The following is a 16739-nucleotide window of genomic DNA, read 5'->3' as shown; positions in this document are numbered from 1 at the left end:
ATGCGACCGACGCAGACCTATTGCTTTGGCCAAATAGTATTAAGACCGCCACTGCTTTTTAGATATGTCTGTCTGTTCCCTTGAGACTTCACTTACCTGCACTACCTGCATCATTCCTGCACCTCCCCATCACTCTGCTGCTGTGTCTGCATACTCTGGAAGCTACTATTGCACGTACAGTTGTCAGGGCCCCAGCTTTCACAGAAGAGGAGAACCAGGTCCTGCTGCACGCCCTCCTTCCACTGTACAGCCAGCTGTATGGCAAACCAGGTGAGCAGGTGAGTTGACGATCACACTGCATTTTCATTGGACATGTGCAATTACCATGCACTACTAGATTAGAAATCTCATAGGCAGGCATGTAACTGTGTTTAGTAAGTTTAGAAGAGTGTATAGAACTGTTCTGGGCAGGTACACTGCTGTAGAAGTGTGTGCACTGGGGTGAACATCTTATCACTGTTTTCATGGGACTGAGTTATCATTGATCACAGGACAACTACACATAATGTCATATGCCTACCCCTGAGACATTATTGCCAATCTGACCATGACCTATGATTACAAGTGTCTGACTCAGAAACATGTTGCACGCAAACTAAGGGTCTGTCATCCTTACAGGTCAATGACCAATGGAAGGCTAAGCTGTGGAGGACCATCGCCCGGAAGGTGTGCTCCGTGGGGTTGGAAACTTGGCGCGGGTGTCATTGCCACAAGAGGTGGCAGGACCTTCATGGCTGGACCAAGAAGATCGCTGTAGTCCAGCAGGGCCTGTCACTTCCAGGCAAGAGGGGCGGGCGCTGAATCCTGCCCCCCACCCCCCACATGCTCCACATCCTAGCGGTGTTCTTCCCTGACCTGGATGGGCAGTTAAAATCACAGAGCAGCAAGGAGGTGGGTGAGTATGTGCTTTGTTCCACAATTTTCTTCAAACATGCATGTTGCAGTATCTTAGCCTGCTGCCCTTTTTACAGGTCAGAAGTCAGCCAAAACCACTGTTCATTTTTAAAAGATGCATATGCACAAGCATTATTAGATGGCTGGTTATGCCCCTTTAATCAGGGACATGTGAGGGTAGTGACAGTGGTACCATGCTCATGTGATCAGCACAAATTACAACAACATGTGCATGGAGATAACCTTCTGGAGTAATGCATTTGCTCAACATGTGTCAGCACATTGACTAATGTATGGCATGTTCTCAGTGTGGTTTCAACACATCTGTAAAGTATGTTGTTACTGGAGCACTCATGAATGAAAAGCCCTTGCTATACATCCCAGCAGCAAGTGACATCAATGTTGAGGCCTTGGGGAGTTTTGCTTGGTCAGTGTGCCAATGTTAGGTCCCAGCCAAGGTGCTGTTTGTAATAAAATGTATCCCATGGGACAGTTCCAGGTATGCTAACTGTGGTCACCTGTCACACTGCCCTGTCACATGATTATGTGGAATATTCCATTCACTCCATCAATAGTGACTCCATGTGCCTGACTCTGTAACAGTGACAACACATGCCATTCACTGTCAAACACAGTGGTCACTGGTTGAAACATGGCTGAAAATTGAAAAGGTATGATGTTAGATACACATTCACAACAGTTGACATGTGTGTAAATGCTCTTGACCATTCATACCAGTGACTTTGTTGACCATGTGTATGATGCATCACTTTAGAATTGAGAGATGTCAAATATGCATCATTTTGAAGTAAGATAACAAAATGAGATGGAAAATAAGAGCAATGTAAGCCATAGAAACTGTGCAATATGTCTAAAAGAAGTGAGGAACAGTCAGACTTTTCCCATACAAATAGGGACTTCTGCAGTCTAGGCAGGATTGGTACACAGTGCTGACTTGACTCATGAAGAATAGAGATTCAGTTCTAATTGTCTGTACAAATAATGCACCCAGACGGGCCACTGGCATGGTGTTCTACCATAAGCATTGTGAAGATGTAGTCATTTGACTTGGAAGTGTGTTGACCATTGCTCACATCTGAAAATGGTGAGCTGTTTACAATGTGCTACAATATTCTGATTCATCTTCATGATACTGTGCATAGATGACACAAGACAGTGCGTCACATGCCTCTCACCCTAGCTATGCCTACTACCCTAGTTGAGAACATGAGTTACAGGACAAATTAGCGCAATCACTGGTATCTGTGTGACATGACCCATGCAATAAGTACGCCAGCTTAAAGTTTGACCAGGAAGTCATTTGACCTGTGACGTTAGAGCAAAAGGTTCCCAATATGATGGCTAGAAAGTGCGGAAAGGATACCATGTCTCACTTAAATTGTGTTAATACTATTAACATTGTAAGCTCCAAACTCCCTTGCAGGAGATGAGACAGGTATGTCAGGGCACGAGACCATCAAGTTCAAAAGATGATACATCACCTGCTACATAGTGAAGTAGTTGATGTGGTTGTGTCATTTGATGTTGATACACCCAATGTTGCAGATACGATCACGTGTGAGGGAGCAATGGTTAACTGGCAGACTGATAAGTGCCATGTATGTAAATGTATCGCATGATAATAACACTAGTCAAAATGGTGTAGTTGTTTGATCTGTGAAGATTTGTGATGTTACCTATGTGTCGTGTACATACGGATGACTTGTGTGATTCTTTTTCATTTGTGTTCACAGCATGAGCACCGGCCAGCAGAGGAGGCAGTGCCACGGGTGAAGGGGGAGCAGTTTGCGAGTCTGGGTCCAGTGGTGAGTCGGAGAAGGAGGGACCCAGTGGTGCGGAGGGTGAGGGGAGGCACACTGATGGCAGCTCTGAGATACCATCTGCAGCATCATAAGACATTGGAGTCCACCACCACCACCACTACCATCTCTACCCTCCCATCTGCTCCCAGGCCCAGTGTCCTTGGCTGCTCCCGTGGAAGGCGACTTGTCTCCTTCAAGCTAGGCACCTCTCCCCCTGCTCCGGTATCCCCTGCTGCCCTGAGTGCGGAGGCCATTGACATCCTGAGGCAGATCTCTGTGGGGCAGACAGCAGTGCTGAATGTTCTCCAGGTGCATACCAACCATTTGACACAAATGGTATCATTCCTGGAGGGCATTCACTCGGACATGTCTGCCCTACACAGATCTAATCGGGCTCTAGCCTCCACACTGACGGCAGCAGTGTCCTAGCTCCAGATGTCCCTCCCCCCTACTTGCTTCTTCCCCATCCACAGTCTCAACTACCTTCCCTGACCCAAGCACATGCAAACACGCACATGTTCTGTTCAGTTTAAGTTGCTTTATTTGACAACATGTATCATAAAAGCATTATTTGACATTTGTACAATAAAAATATGTGTTGAGTGAAGAAACAATCTTAGGATACAAAAGGTCATTTAAAAAATCCTAAAGCAGCAATTTTGGCATCAATTTGTCAGGCAAAGCATAAAACAGACATCACTAAAAACAAGTATCTGGAAAGGCATGCGTACCAATTTCATACCAATTCCTATCACCAAAGATACTTAATAGTTAAAATAAGAATAAAAGGAAAACGATAATAAAGAGTACAATTCATCACAATCATGTTTATATAAAGTGCAGGTGCTACGTCCATCTCGAGAGATAGTCTAGGTTGATGGAGACATCCCGATATAATCTATGGTTTTAATAAGTGCAAAGTAACAAAACTTTGTTGGCTTCCTCTAAAGTAAAAAAAAACGCCCCAAGTTTTTTTCAAGGAATCAGCCACTTTGCTCGTGTGACGTAGTAGTACTTCTAACAAATCGTGGACCATTGACAAAATAACACAATGAGGTGCGTCATCTTGTGTGTATAAATTATGGATCATAAAGGGGGTTTATCTCCGCTTTTTTGGCTCTAAAAGCCAAGAAAGCGGAGATATAATTATCTCCCTATTACCTAGCTGTCGCTAATACCAGTTAGCGACAGCTAGTAGGAGATAGCGACCATCTTGAGCCCCGCTTTGCATGTCAGTGAAATTTATCACTAATGACATGCAAAGTGGGCGTGCCAAGATGTTAGCGACTGGAAACAGTCGCTAACATCGCTATCTCCAAAAGCTAACACCTGCCCCTGAGCAGTTCTTAGCCATGTTATCCAATGGTAGGTGGATAACATGGCTAAGAGCATTAGCTCTGTAATGCATGAATATCGCTGACTTTTCAACGATATTCATGCATTTCGGCCGATTTGTATCACTTAGGAGATAAACCTTGATAATAGCAAGGTTCCTAAGCGATAAAAATCGCCGTAGCTCGGCGATAAAAATATTGCCGCTAAGCCAACATAGCGATGATTATCACTAGTTGTTGGTAATATGCCCCATAGTTCTCTTCCATTTAAGATGGCTGCTCTCTAGATGTAAGTGTTCTTGTTGTGACTGTTCCTTAGGTGTAAAGGTTTCTTTTTGATTGTAGCTTTGGTTCCTGCTTTAGCAAGAGGGAAGTGCTATTGGAGATTCGAGATCGGATGCCAAACCCTGGATTGAGAAGCAAGATGTTTGATATTTAGGTAAAGGTTTATTTGTAAACCCTTTTTTCAATACTCCGGAAAGAACACATGGGTGGTCTTTTCTTAGACTTGTGTATACAATCAGTCTAGGTAGGTCTTGACTGGTTTTGGCTTTTCTTCCCAGCAGAAGCTCCTTTTCTTTTAATTTTGTATTTTTCATTGTTGTCCAACCATTTCACTAGATTTGTTTTTGAGCACTTTTTGTTTTTGTTTTTAAATTTTCTGTTTTCTCTCACGTCACGGTCGTCTTTCTTTCTACTCTTCTTGTCTGTCCATTGTATGGAGTGGCTGTAAGTGGTGGTGTCTCCATGACAATTGCAATAATATACAAGAGTGAATGTCAGATCGAATTTTGCCAAACATTATGGTTTAATTTTAACTCCTATGAGTTGTTAAAGAAAACGTGTACAGGACGTTTGTGTATCTTTTTATTGTTGTCTTTACTATGTCAATCTTTTATCTGTCTTAAATGTTGTGTATATTATAAATGTATCTATCTATTGTTACTTTAACAGCCTTGAGGAAGCCCGTTTGGGTGAAACGCGTTGGCTGATGATCTGTGTATCTGAGAATTAAAGAAGAATTCAACACATTTGTAGACCCTGAAAGATTTGTTAATTGCGCATATTATATGCTATTTTGTTGTGTGCCTCTCTTTGCTCTTTGTATTCATTATTGTATTAGGTCTTGTGGCAGTGGACCTCAGAGGTGGGCACCTGTGTGTCTATAATTCTAAACACATATACTGATTAAAGGGTGAGTGTGGCTTTAATCATCCCTCGCTGCCATTGCATTTATTGAAAGTCAAAAAAACCTATGTATGGCCTTGATCCTAATTAGCCATGCTTGGCCCAAAAACGTGGCCACCCCACATGAAAAAAGACCGTTGGGATTGGATTTTAAAATACGCAGAGCAAAACGGTGGTCGCAGGTGCCCATGTCACTGCAAATTGGTTTTAACCATTTAGTCCTAGCTTTGTTGTAGGCTGGGTAAGCAAACAGGACATGAGCAAAACACTCCACCGGGGCTTCGCAGTAAGGGCAACTGGCTGTTTCGTTCTCAGCTATATGCCACTTTGAAATTAGGGTAATAACAGGGAGCGTGCCAAACCTAAACTGAATGTACAGAGTCCTATCCCGTGGGACCTGAATCACATCTAGGTAAGGCTCTAGGCTTCTATTTTGCTTAAACATTAAAAATTCCTCTGGTAATGTTCCCAGTGTTGGCTTGCTGAGCTCCTGACTATCAATTCAATCCCAGTACAGGCGCTTAAGTTCCGCCTTGTCTGGTGGAATTTGTGTGTCCCATGATACAGTGAGGCAAAGTAGTACTAAAGTTTTCTTCACATATGATATCCACTTGACCCTATGGTGCACTTCCAAGTTCATTACCTCCGTTAGGGCTCTAGCATAGTTGGTAAGCTTTGCAGTGCGTCTTCGATGGGCCCAAAAGAGCAGTGGGAGGAGCCTTGCAATGGCTCTAAACAGCCGCCTACCCATGTCATACATTAGAGATGTTAATGTGGTGTTACGGGGAAGCATGACCAAGTCCCTCAAAAACTTATGTTCAGACCTGCTGATCTCATCTACGTTTTCAAACCCCCACAGCTCGGCTTCATAAAGGACCGAGCTAACTGCTTTGCATCGTAGACTACGAGAGACGGGGCAACTGATCTGCTATATGAACAGCGATGTTTCTTTGGTTAGTGCCCCGGTCAAGCATTTATGGTTCAGAAGCATTTTGGCTAAATGGGGCCTCCAATGCATTTTATCAGGGAGTCGAATACCAAGATATTCTAAGGTCTCAACTCTCTCCAGGTGTAGTGTAGTTCCTATATTCCCAATAGGCTCTGCGCATTGGAATAATATATCCTATAGAATTGACGTAGGACTTAGGTCGACTAGGTCTCTATCGGATATATTAGACTTAATAGTGAGTGCCAGCTAGCTCAGAGGTCACTAGAAACTTTCTCGAATAAACAAGAAGGGATTCGTTTCAGACAACCACATAAATATGACAACTTTGTTTCCCAAGAATAAAACGTATCTTCAGAGTCATGGAAACAATAGATAGATATTTTACTCAGTCAATCGTGCATGCTTCGTTTCATCAGAGTTGCAGGGAAATAGAGAGACGGGTGTTTTCAATAAAAGTATTTATTGAACAGTCTTCTTTCTAATGAAGAAGAAATGAACTGCTACAATCGTAATACTGGCTGCAAAGTATAATACGTACAGCAAGAAGAGTATTATAAAATACTGTGAAAGCATGGTATGGTTTCTAAGCCATAAAATACTTACATAAATAACAAAGACTAAAAGTACTTGACAGGTGCTTCTAAAATACGCCTACCCCAATGTACCTAACCTAAGTCTAGTACGAGGGAAGAAGTAAGTAGGGTGTAGCATAGGTTTAGTATTTTTTGCCAAGAATCTATCCAAGATTTCTTTTAGGTTCTAATCAGCTCCGTATCGTGGTTTTAGAATGAAGGAGGTCTGGTATCTCTCTCTCTCTGACTTGATTTCCCAACACCCCGCAAGGGGAGCTTTGAAACACTGGAGCTGGATTCTCAGCGAGAAAAAGGCAGCCTCTCTGTCAGTGCGTCAGCTGGAGGGTCGACGTCCTTCGGCACTTGCTGTAGCGAGCTGCGTCGGCCAAGTAGATAGTCGAACTGCTCCAAACCACCGTGTGTTTGCTAGAGCAAGTGAAGGCATATTTATACCTTGAAGGTGCCTGGTTTGACGTAAAGTTGGACATAATAACATCACCAAAGAACTCCAAGGAATGGTAGTTTTTTGAAAACTCCATGAGTTCTTGGATGAATCAATATTCAAGCAAGGGGAAGTCCCTGACTTCTGAAGCCGAGTTTTCCAAGAAATCGTTGTGGCTTTACGGAACTAGTGGACGTATCCATGCCTGTTTTTGGACTGCATAGGCTATGTCTAAATATGGTTATGATTTCTATGCCTATATAGGGGCAAGGTGATTTGTACCTATATAAGGGCATGAATCGGGAAAATTACACTACGGTCCTAAAATGCTATAGAACATCCACTCCACTTTATTATGTTCGACATTACTAAATTCTAAGCATTTTAAACATATCTAAAGCATGTGTTAGCAATCCCACCCTAAATACACAAAATGTATTCGAAGTGGTTGCACACAAAAATGGGTATTTGTGCAGTACGCATTTTTAAACGGCAATGGTTTCATTCAAAGCATATATTATGACAATAGAAATGCTATCCAACTGAATCACACAAATTACATTCATGAAATGGCTCTTAAATACATAAGAAAAGGTTGAGACCATCCCATAGCAGAATATATAAACTGTTTTGGTTTGTGGATAAGGTCAATATTGTTTCTAGGAAGTATTCAAAGAATAGTTCTACTTTAAGCAGATTACTTTGTGCCCACAAAAGTTCAATTTTGGAAAAAAGTCAAATCAAATCATAGAAAAATAGAGTTCCAAAGTTAGAAGTGTTGTTTTGAAAAGCGAAGGTCGAATTCAGAGTTGATAGAATGCTGTGTGCTAATTTTAAAAGTTATTCTCGTTGTTATGAGAAAACATCAAATCTTCTAAGCTGGCAAAGAAATCATCTACCACAGTAGGTTAAAGTTGGCCTACTTCGTTAAGTAGACCTATTGCACAAAAATGTGAAGTATCGCCGTCAGCGTCAGCCGCGTTAGCAATGTTCGCAGTAGATGGTGATGGTACCTGTGTGCCTGTCGATCCACGTATCTCACCGTCAGCAGACTGCGTCTGTGAGACCTCAATGAATGCCGTCATCAGGATTGGTATCCCTGGGGACAACACAATGCATGAGCTGTTACCGAACCAAGCAAAGTATCAACATCCGTTGGCAGTGCTGATAGAAGTGTTAGACAGATATCCAACACGCATTCTTCTGCACATAGCAGGCCAAGTCAAGAATCTGTATCATGTGCTCACGACATTGCATTGCCAGAAGAGTGTTCTCCATGGTAATCTGGGTATCACTGGTGACTGGACTTGCTATATCGGAGCAGAAGGAACAAGAATAGTATTCCTGCTACGAGTCCCAAAATGAGAGGCAGGCCGCCGAAGTGCACGGAGTTTGAAAAAAATGCCTAGGACTGCTTCAGAGGGTGATAACAGTCCAGAAAAAACTGCCTAAATACATGTACAATACCACTGGTATCGGACATGTTTAAGATACGACCTAACATTTCTACGAAATGTATGGAGCAGTATGTTGATAATAGGGCATGTATCTCCGCAGAGGACCTGCGATTTTCAGATCATACGTCTCTTTGGATGAGGTCAGTGGCACATTTTTTGTTGTTGTAAAAGAATGGCTTTCATTCTGCTTAAAGTATCAATTCGTATAGAAGAGATGGTTAGTGAAGGCCATAACGGCGACTCCCCGTCTTTCTTAGATTTAGGAAACATTACTTGCATACAGCAAGTGACCCTGGCTGACACAGTCACGAGATAGGCTATTCCTGGCATCATTCCACAACAGCTGTGATCATTCAACATTATGTAGCTTCCATTGGAAAGCTGCCTAAACATTGGATCAATCACCCCTGGCGGAGAACCTTGCATGTGGCAGGATAAGTTGGTCGAAGAACCTTCACAGGCTCAGTGTAAATTAATACCCTGACATAAAAGTGTACCGCTTAGTGTGCTTTTGCAATTTTTACCACTAAGAAATACTTCTTTTCCCCCACTCCAACATTTGTGTGTGTATGGTAAATCCCAGGTCGACTTTATGTATTCTTTACCCAACCTTTCATACAGGCCCTCTGGTATGTGTTTCAAGCAATATTGAAACTGGAAAATCATGGCAAGCTAATGGTGCCATGTATTATCCATTCTATGGCTGGTTTCTCAGAAACGGTCAATGGTAATCTTTCCAGTTTTTCTATGCTCAACACCGTATAGTCTGCTCCCCTCTGTGCCAAAGAGATTTGTTTATCTGTAAGGTTAAATCCAGTAAACAATGACGTGGTGTTGATACAAAAAATGCCTATGCACACACTCTCAATGGTCATATACATTCGTAACAGTGCACAGTAAAAGCACAATTATTAAAACAAAGACAACAGGCAATAATCAAATTTCTTGACGCTAGGTATCCATGAGTTTTGAGGTTTTAATCGTTTCAAAACCCGCCAACACGTGTTTCGTCGCGTTAGGAACAGAGTGTCCGCGACTCCTCGGGCTGGGAAAAATACAAACATATACAATACTAAAATGTATGACATACATTATATCAGTGTATAGCAATTATATATCATCCATTACAATTCATTAGTGCTACACAGAATGCATTTTGTCACCCAGTGAAGCCGATAAGTCTCTATATGGTGCACACGCTATTGTGGTCAAAAAACCGTCCCAGAACGGTATCTGATCCTGCATGCATCAATATCATCATTGAAAAACATCACTCTGGCATTGTGTGAAAACCATTGCTGCATCTAAATACTACCCTCCAAAATATGTATCCCGAGTGAAACGGGGCGAGAATAAAAATCATTTCAGTGATTAGTATCCTTAATCACATGTGCTCCCATGTGCAGAAAAACTAACAAAACAAATATAACAAACCATGCCTTGCCTGTGCAGCATAAACCAATTGAAGTTCTATAGAAAGATTCACAAAAACAAACGGGGACAAGGGAGAAACCCTTTAGTATATTGAGCACTACTGCCCCTACAAGGTACTCAGTCACAGTAAGGTCAAAATCTATAGAGATTAACAAAAAGGAATAGGCTCACCGCTCCCCCGGTGATACTTCCGACCCGGCGGGCCCGTGACCTTTCTCTGCCAATTAATCACCTTTTAAAATTGTTGCCGTAATCACTATAGAAACGGGGGGGAGGGGGAAAGCGGATCAGACACATTGAGGGCAAATAATTCCCCCATTTCCGGACCTAGTTTTCTACTCACATAGATCCCTATAAATAAAAACAAATCCTACCTGGTGTGTATATAGCATCCAAGCCTTCTCATGAAGTAGAAAATAAGTAGATTAATAGATTTGGCGCTGCCCAAGGTAAGTAGTGTTCTAAGAAAGAGAAGGGGGATATAAAAGGTCTAATCAATTCAAAGGTGGAGTGAAAGACGTCCCTGGGTTGAACACAATGACCCAGTTGTTAAGAAGAACCTGTTCGTTCTTCCTGATCCCATGGAAAAATAAGGTATCACCAGCGTGATCGGTATTTACCTTGCACCACGTAAAGCCTGTCCGTAAAGCCCGGGAAAACACCTCGCACAGCCTGGAGCGGATAACCCTCAGTAGTGCCCAATTCTGTTAAAATACAATAACGGTCTATTGTTTAAGTCTATAAATGACAATTAGTTGTTCATCTACTCTCTATGTCCCAAGAAAGTGTGGTAAAAGCAACTTACATATATTCAAGACGCCGTGTGGGCCAAGTCCAGTCTCGCGGATCACCGTGTTCCGTGTATCGGACATGTGATTTAGAGGCAGACACCAGGAAGTATCCTGAGGCCAGGATCTCCATGCCCCTAACTCGAAAACTAGAGCGTTAACTCCAATAGCGCTCATGGCCCAATCAGAGATATAATCTCGTCCTAGGCAATCTCGGTGACTGCTCCTCTAATCTGCACGATTCGTTCCCGATCGGAAAATTGACCAAAAATCATGAAAATCGTCGCGACCTCCACCACATGCAGTCCCAGTGCCCCCCCATTTGTGACACTATTACACACATGGAATATTAAGTGGGCCCTGATTTTGCACTACTCCATACATTATCATGTGTGCATTCTCAAATCGTTAACTCGCTTCCCAATAAAATACATTCTTTAGTTATACACAATTAAACGTGCTACAATTATTTTCTGTTCACCACAAAAACATATTGACACAAAACTCTATAGATCACACCTGTCTTCCAGCCACATTGTTACTGAGATGTACCACAATATTAGAATATTGAACAATTCATCCTGGAATTCATCATAAAAGAAGCCAGGCCCTCCTTACACGTCTGAGTCTTGACACCTTCAATCCCCAAGAAAGTATTGTAGTTCCTGGTCGTAATGTAAACCCCGACCCACAGTATGCAAACGTAAAATCCACATGGCTTCGCTGCGTCACAGGTTCAATTCCCTATTGCCACCCCTCACACTGTTTGCCACTGATTCTATCCCAAAGAAGCGTACATGCATGTCGTCACCTTGTGCATGACATGTTGCCACATGTAGTGCCACGTGATACTTCGGGTCCTGCTTTTGAATGGACCTGATATGTTTAGCCATCCGCTCCTTCAAAGTCCTTATGGTACTGCCCACGTAATACTTTCCACATGAGCATTCGATTATGTAAACTACAAATCTGGTGGAGAATTAACATTCTGTCTGATGTCATAGGTCTCAGCATTGATGCCCAAAAAGGTCTTTGTCCCATGTTTCTCCCATCTGCACATTGAGCAGAACCCATATTTAAAAAAACCTGTACTATGTTGAGTCATCCAAGTACTCGTTTTAGTGCCCCTAGGGATGGTTGGGCTCAATCTGTTCCTTAGTGTCCTACCTTTTCTGTAGGTGATCTGAGGTGAATCTGGAATAAAGTCCAGGATTACTTAATCCGTTCTCAAGATGCTCCAGTGTTTAGTGAGGCTTTTGCGAACAACGTGATGTAGTGAATTAAAGTCAGTGACAAGGCGGACACATTTGTCTGAGGGTGTAACCGCCGTGTCCGATCTTAGTGTGTCGGTCCGTTTTTAATTTTTTTCAATCTTTTTTGTGCTTCAAAAAGTGTGGTATTAGGATAACCTCTCCTTGAAAATGTCTCCCTCATGTTTCCCATACATTCATTAAATTCTGCATCCTCACTACAAATGCGTCTAGCCCTCAGGAACTCTCCGTAAGGTATGGAGCTTATCTGATGCTGTGGATGAGAGCTAGAGGCATGAAGAACCACGTTGCAGGCGGTGGTCTTCCTGAAGAGTTTACTCTGTAGCGTGTCATTCACAACATACAGTTCTGTTGGTGTTCAAATGTTTGAATAAATCCTGTAGTAAATCTTGTGTCCCTGACCATAATAGAATTCAGTCATCAATATATCAACCCCAAAAAATTATGGAGTCGATATATTGAGCCCCCTTGGGTCCCCAAATGAGGTCAGCTTCTAATATACCCATAAACAGGTTGGCAAAGGAGGGCGAAAATTTCGACCCCATTGCCATCCCGCCTCTTTTGTCGATACCAATTCCGATCAAACATAAAGAGATTATTCTCCAGGATTAGCTCCATCAGGGATGTGAGCATCATAGTATGTTGCCACGAAGCCAGCCAAGATGGTGGACGCACTTCCCTAGTGCTCCGGTCGGCTGCCCGCAAACTCGTTCTCTATCATCTCACAAACAGCCACGACCCAGCCGAAACCCATGCTGATCCAGTGAAGGCCTCCTGGGGACGCCTCCGGTGCCCCCAAAAGTTACCAAGCCACGGTTGCGGATCCAGGATGACATGCAAGCAAGGGCTCACCTAACATGGTGGCGCCCAGCTTCTAATACCAGGGAGTCCGGAGAGCTGGAAGACGATGCCCAGTGACACTGTGCGGCAATCCCAGTGTGCCCCGGGGATGCCCTGAGCGCCATATAGATACTGCCGCTTCAGCTAAAGTGCATACGCTGACGGGAAGCTGCATGCCCGGCGGGGATGAGCCTCCCATGATCCCGGCCCAGAGTGTTGCCGGCGGCCATAGTCCGACTGCGGGTGCGGCAGACCACGTGAAGGACTCCTGAGGATGCCTCTCGTAGCCCCAGAGCCGCCGGACCGCGGCTGCAGCCCAGAGACGGTATGCGACTACTGGTGCCCAGGCTTAAGTAAGATGGCAGGGCCCACCGCGCAATACAGGGGAGTCTGGCGGGGTGGATCCTGGTGCCCGGTGGAGCGAGTCGGCGGCCCCGGTGCCTCCCGGGGACCCCCTGAGCGATTTACCCAAGCTGCCACTTCTGCCGCCGTGAGTGCATTGACGCGGGGGGCGCACAATCCAGTCGGCAGAGAGCATTGCTCGATCCCAACCGGGCGCCCTTACGCGCCCCTGGCGGCAGTGGGATTCCGATGTGAGCGACCGGAACGGAGGAGGAGAAACACTGTGTTCATCCCCTGGGAAGAGGCACCGCATTTACCGAGCACCCCCCCTGAGTGAATAAACCCCCCCACCTTCTCTTGCGACCTGCCGGGAGGGAGCTCGGGGACGCCATGCCGTGGCGGAACGCCAATGCGGGGGACCATTTGAAGCAAGCGCATGGCACAAGGTGACGACCATCAGTGGAGGAATTATACCCCCTCGTGCGCGCAGGACTGGGACTGGCAACGCAACCCATAGGCTCAGCAGTAGCGATCAGGGAGCAGACAGGCACCTGAAGGAAGATCACTACAGTGCCCTGTATGAAGGGGATCCCGCCCCCCTCCCCCACGTAGAAGTCAATAACAGGGCTAACTTGTGGCGGAACACAGAAGACTGCCCAGACATAGCCTGCTGAGCCCCCCCGTGCCGCCGCCGACCCGTGCGCGGAGCGGTGACGAATAAGGGACACGTCTGATGGCCTGGAGACAACCAACGACCTGAGCCAGGCGAGTCCCCCCGGCGGCACCGCCACGGAGAGTGCGAGCTGAAACACTGTCTTGGCAGGGCAAACACAGGAGGTGCATCTGAGAAACAACTACTCATCGGGAGTCACCTCCGGGGACACATCACCTCTGTATACCTCCCATTCAGAGAGGGGTGAAGAGAGCTGCCGGTCCGAGCACAGCAGCCCCCCCACGGTACACAAAGTCGGAGACACGGGGCCCCATCCAAGGGTCAGAGGCAGGACACATCATCCCTAGTGGAGCCCCGAGATCCTGGCCACGACGGAGTCATTTCCGAGCCAGTAAGCCATCAGCAAAAACAATGGGGAGACACCAGCGGACTTTGACCATGACGCCTGCACAGGCCCCGGGAAGATTGCCCTCCCCGGGCCCCTCGAGATTGCCAAAGACCGAAGGGCCACCACAGGACGAGGATATGTCGACCAAACTGGACAAAGTACTAGCAGCCATCGAGCACTCCCGGCTGTCTATGGAGAGCAAATTTGGCGAACTCGCCTCAGATATAAACCTCCTACAAGATGACCATAGGAAACTGGCGGATAGGGTGGGCCAAGAAGAAAAAACGCTGCAAGAACTGAAACCGCAGGTCCAACTACACCAAGAGGCCATCAAAGAACTCCAGAATAGAGTCAAATTCTTAGAACACAAGACAGACGATTTGGAGGGCCACTCCCGCCGGAGCAACATCCGTGTCCTCAATCTGCCGGTGTGGAGGGGGCAGACTCCATACAATATATTGAAACATGGATAAAAACAATTACTCAAACCCAAGACCTCACACCTTTCTTCTCATTGGAAAGAGCACATAGGACTCCAGCCCGTCGACCACCTACAGGTTCCCCAACCAGGCCGTTTCTGCTTCAACTACTGCACTACCAAGATCGAGATGCGATCCTGCGTGCGGCCAGACAAGCGAAAACACTCAGAGTGGAAGACAAGCATGTGATGCTGTTTCCAGACTATTCCCAAGCGGTGCAACACCAATGAGCCACATTCCAGGCGGTCAAACAAGCCCTGCGTCAACACCAGGTACAGTACGTGCTCCTCTGCCCGGCTCGTCTTAAAATTATATTTGGGGACACTAAATACTTCTTTACGGATCCAGCGGAGGCACGAAGTTGGCTGGAGCATCATGACAAGGATCTGCCGGAGCGTAGGGTTACGCAACCGCGTCCCCTATCCAACAAACGGAAACTACGTTCCAAGAAGATGTCCCTCACACAACTGAACCGCCCGCCGACTACCAACACCAGAAGCCCCCCGGACCTAGAGCAAATAATAGCGGATAAGCGGAAGGCCCTGCAGGCGGCGGCTGTGACCCGGTGTGTGATGGATGGATCGGAGGAGGAACGGGGCCCGCACCTCTTTACGTCCGAAGACGAAGACCGTAGCGACACCCGCACTTCCAGAGAGGGCTCTGTCTCCCAGCCACTGGTAACTCCGCAAACGGCTGACACGCTCATTGGAATATCAATGAGTGGAGCACACGGTATGACCAGGACACCCCGACGGGGTGGGCCTGGGAGGGCTTTGCGAATCATTAATACAGATGATGGCAGATGCGAATCCACTTACAGATACACCACGCAGAGTGCAGCCAGACCTTGAGCCCTTGTCAGCGACACCAACCCACCCCCCACGCAAAACGAACTAGAGACAGTACGAGATGTACAGTTTGGACTTATTGTGCCAAACAATAGGCCCCTTCAGTTGGGACGCTTTCCCAGACATTGTTCCTACGTTTTTCCCCCTTTTCCCACCTGTTTCTCCTACCCCAGCGGGAAAGGACAATTGGTCTGTGATTGGACGTGTGGGGAGGGATTATATGAGAGGGGGCGGCCCTGATTATGCGCACAGGGGTACAGGAGGGCTGCCATATGGAACTAATCGAAGAAACATGACGAGAACCCCAAATACAGACATCACATTCATCACACTAAATGTGAGGGGCCTGCATACGGTGAGTAAGCGCTACGCAATATACTCTTACCTGAAAAGACAACAAGCACATATAGCCCTATTGCAAGAGATCCACTTGACAACGACAGAGGTAGGGCTGTAAAAAAGGGTCAGGGACAACCAATATTTGCCCGGCGGTATCGCCTCTTTAACCCACAAAATATTAATCAATGAAGAGGCAGGCGCTGGAGACTGGAAGGCAGGAAACAAGGTTTATTCTCTCCGGAGGAGAACACATCAGTTCGGACAGCCAGTATCGTCACGAGGTGCTCTAACCGCATCTCTGAGGCCTGGCCTCTTATACACAGGTTTTATGATCTTTATTGCAGGTAACACATTCTTGCAATGCTTTGAAGTATGAAAGGACATCCTCGGAATCTCCCCTTCAGGCCCATTCCCACACACATTTACAGTTGAAGTCCCCACCCCGGTCACAACAGGTGATGACTATCGCGCAGCTGGACATTCCGCTGATTCACGGAATGTGTGGGGTTGATCGGACCTCATAGGGTGGGGGCTTTGATCAATTCGAGGGTCCTTTAATGGGGGAAGCTTCCTACTGTACGGGGGGGCAATAAACAGTATCCGCAGAGCCAAGTGGCGGCCTGGGAACGGGGAAGACAAACGGGCACACAGGAAAGGGGGGTTTGTATCAAAGGGCCT

The 16739-nt window shown here is 45.8% G+C and overlaps 1 long non-coding RNA gene across 1 annotated transcript in view; it reads left to right on the top strand.

Annotated features, from left to right (window-relative positions):
- The first annotated feature begins 627 nt into the window (after positions 1–627).
- Positions 628–16739, top strand: part of LOC144806172 (uncharacterized) — a 65626-nt gene continuing 49514 nt past the window's right edge. Inside the window, exons 1-3 of the long non-coding RNA XR_013605712.1 lie at positions 628–895; positions 2649–2720; positions 4397–4490. This is a non-coding gene — a long non-coding RNA (uncharacterized LOC144806172). The remainder of the gene's footprint in view (positions 896–2648; positions 2721–4396; positions 4491–16739) is intronic.

This window comes from Lissotriton helveticus, chromosome 1_2 (genome assembly GCF_964261635.1).
Source record: "Lissotriton helveticus chromosome 1_2, aLisHel1.1, whole genome shotgun sequence".
Classification (NCBI taxonomy): Eukaryota; Metazoa; Chordata; class Amphibia; order Caudata; family Salamandridae; genus Lissotriton; species Lissotriton helveticus.
The sequence above is the reverse complement of the archived record's forward strand: the minus strand, read 5'-3'. Positions and strand labels throughout refer to the sequence as shown.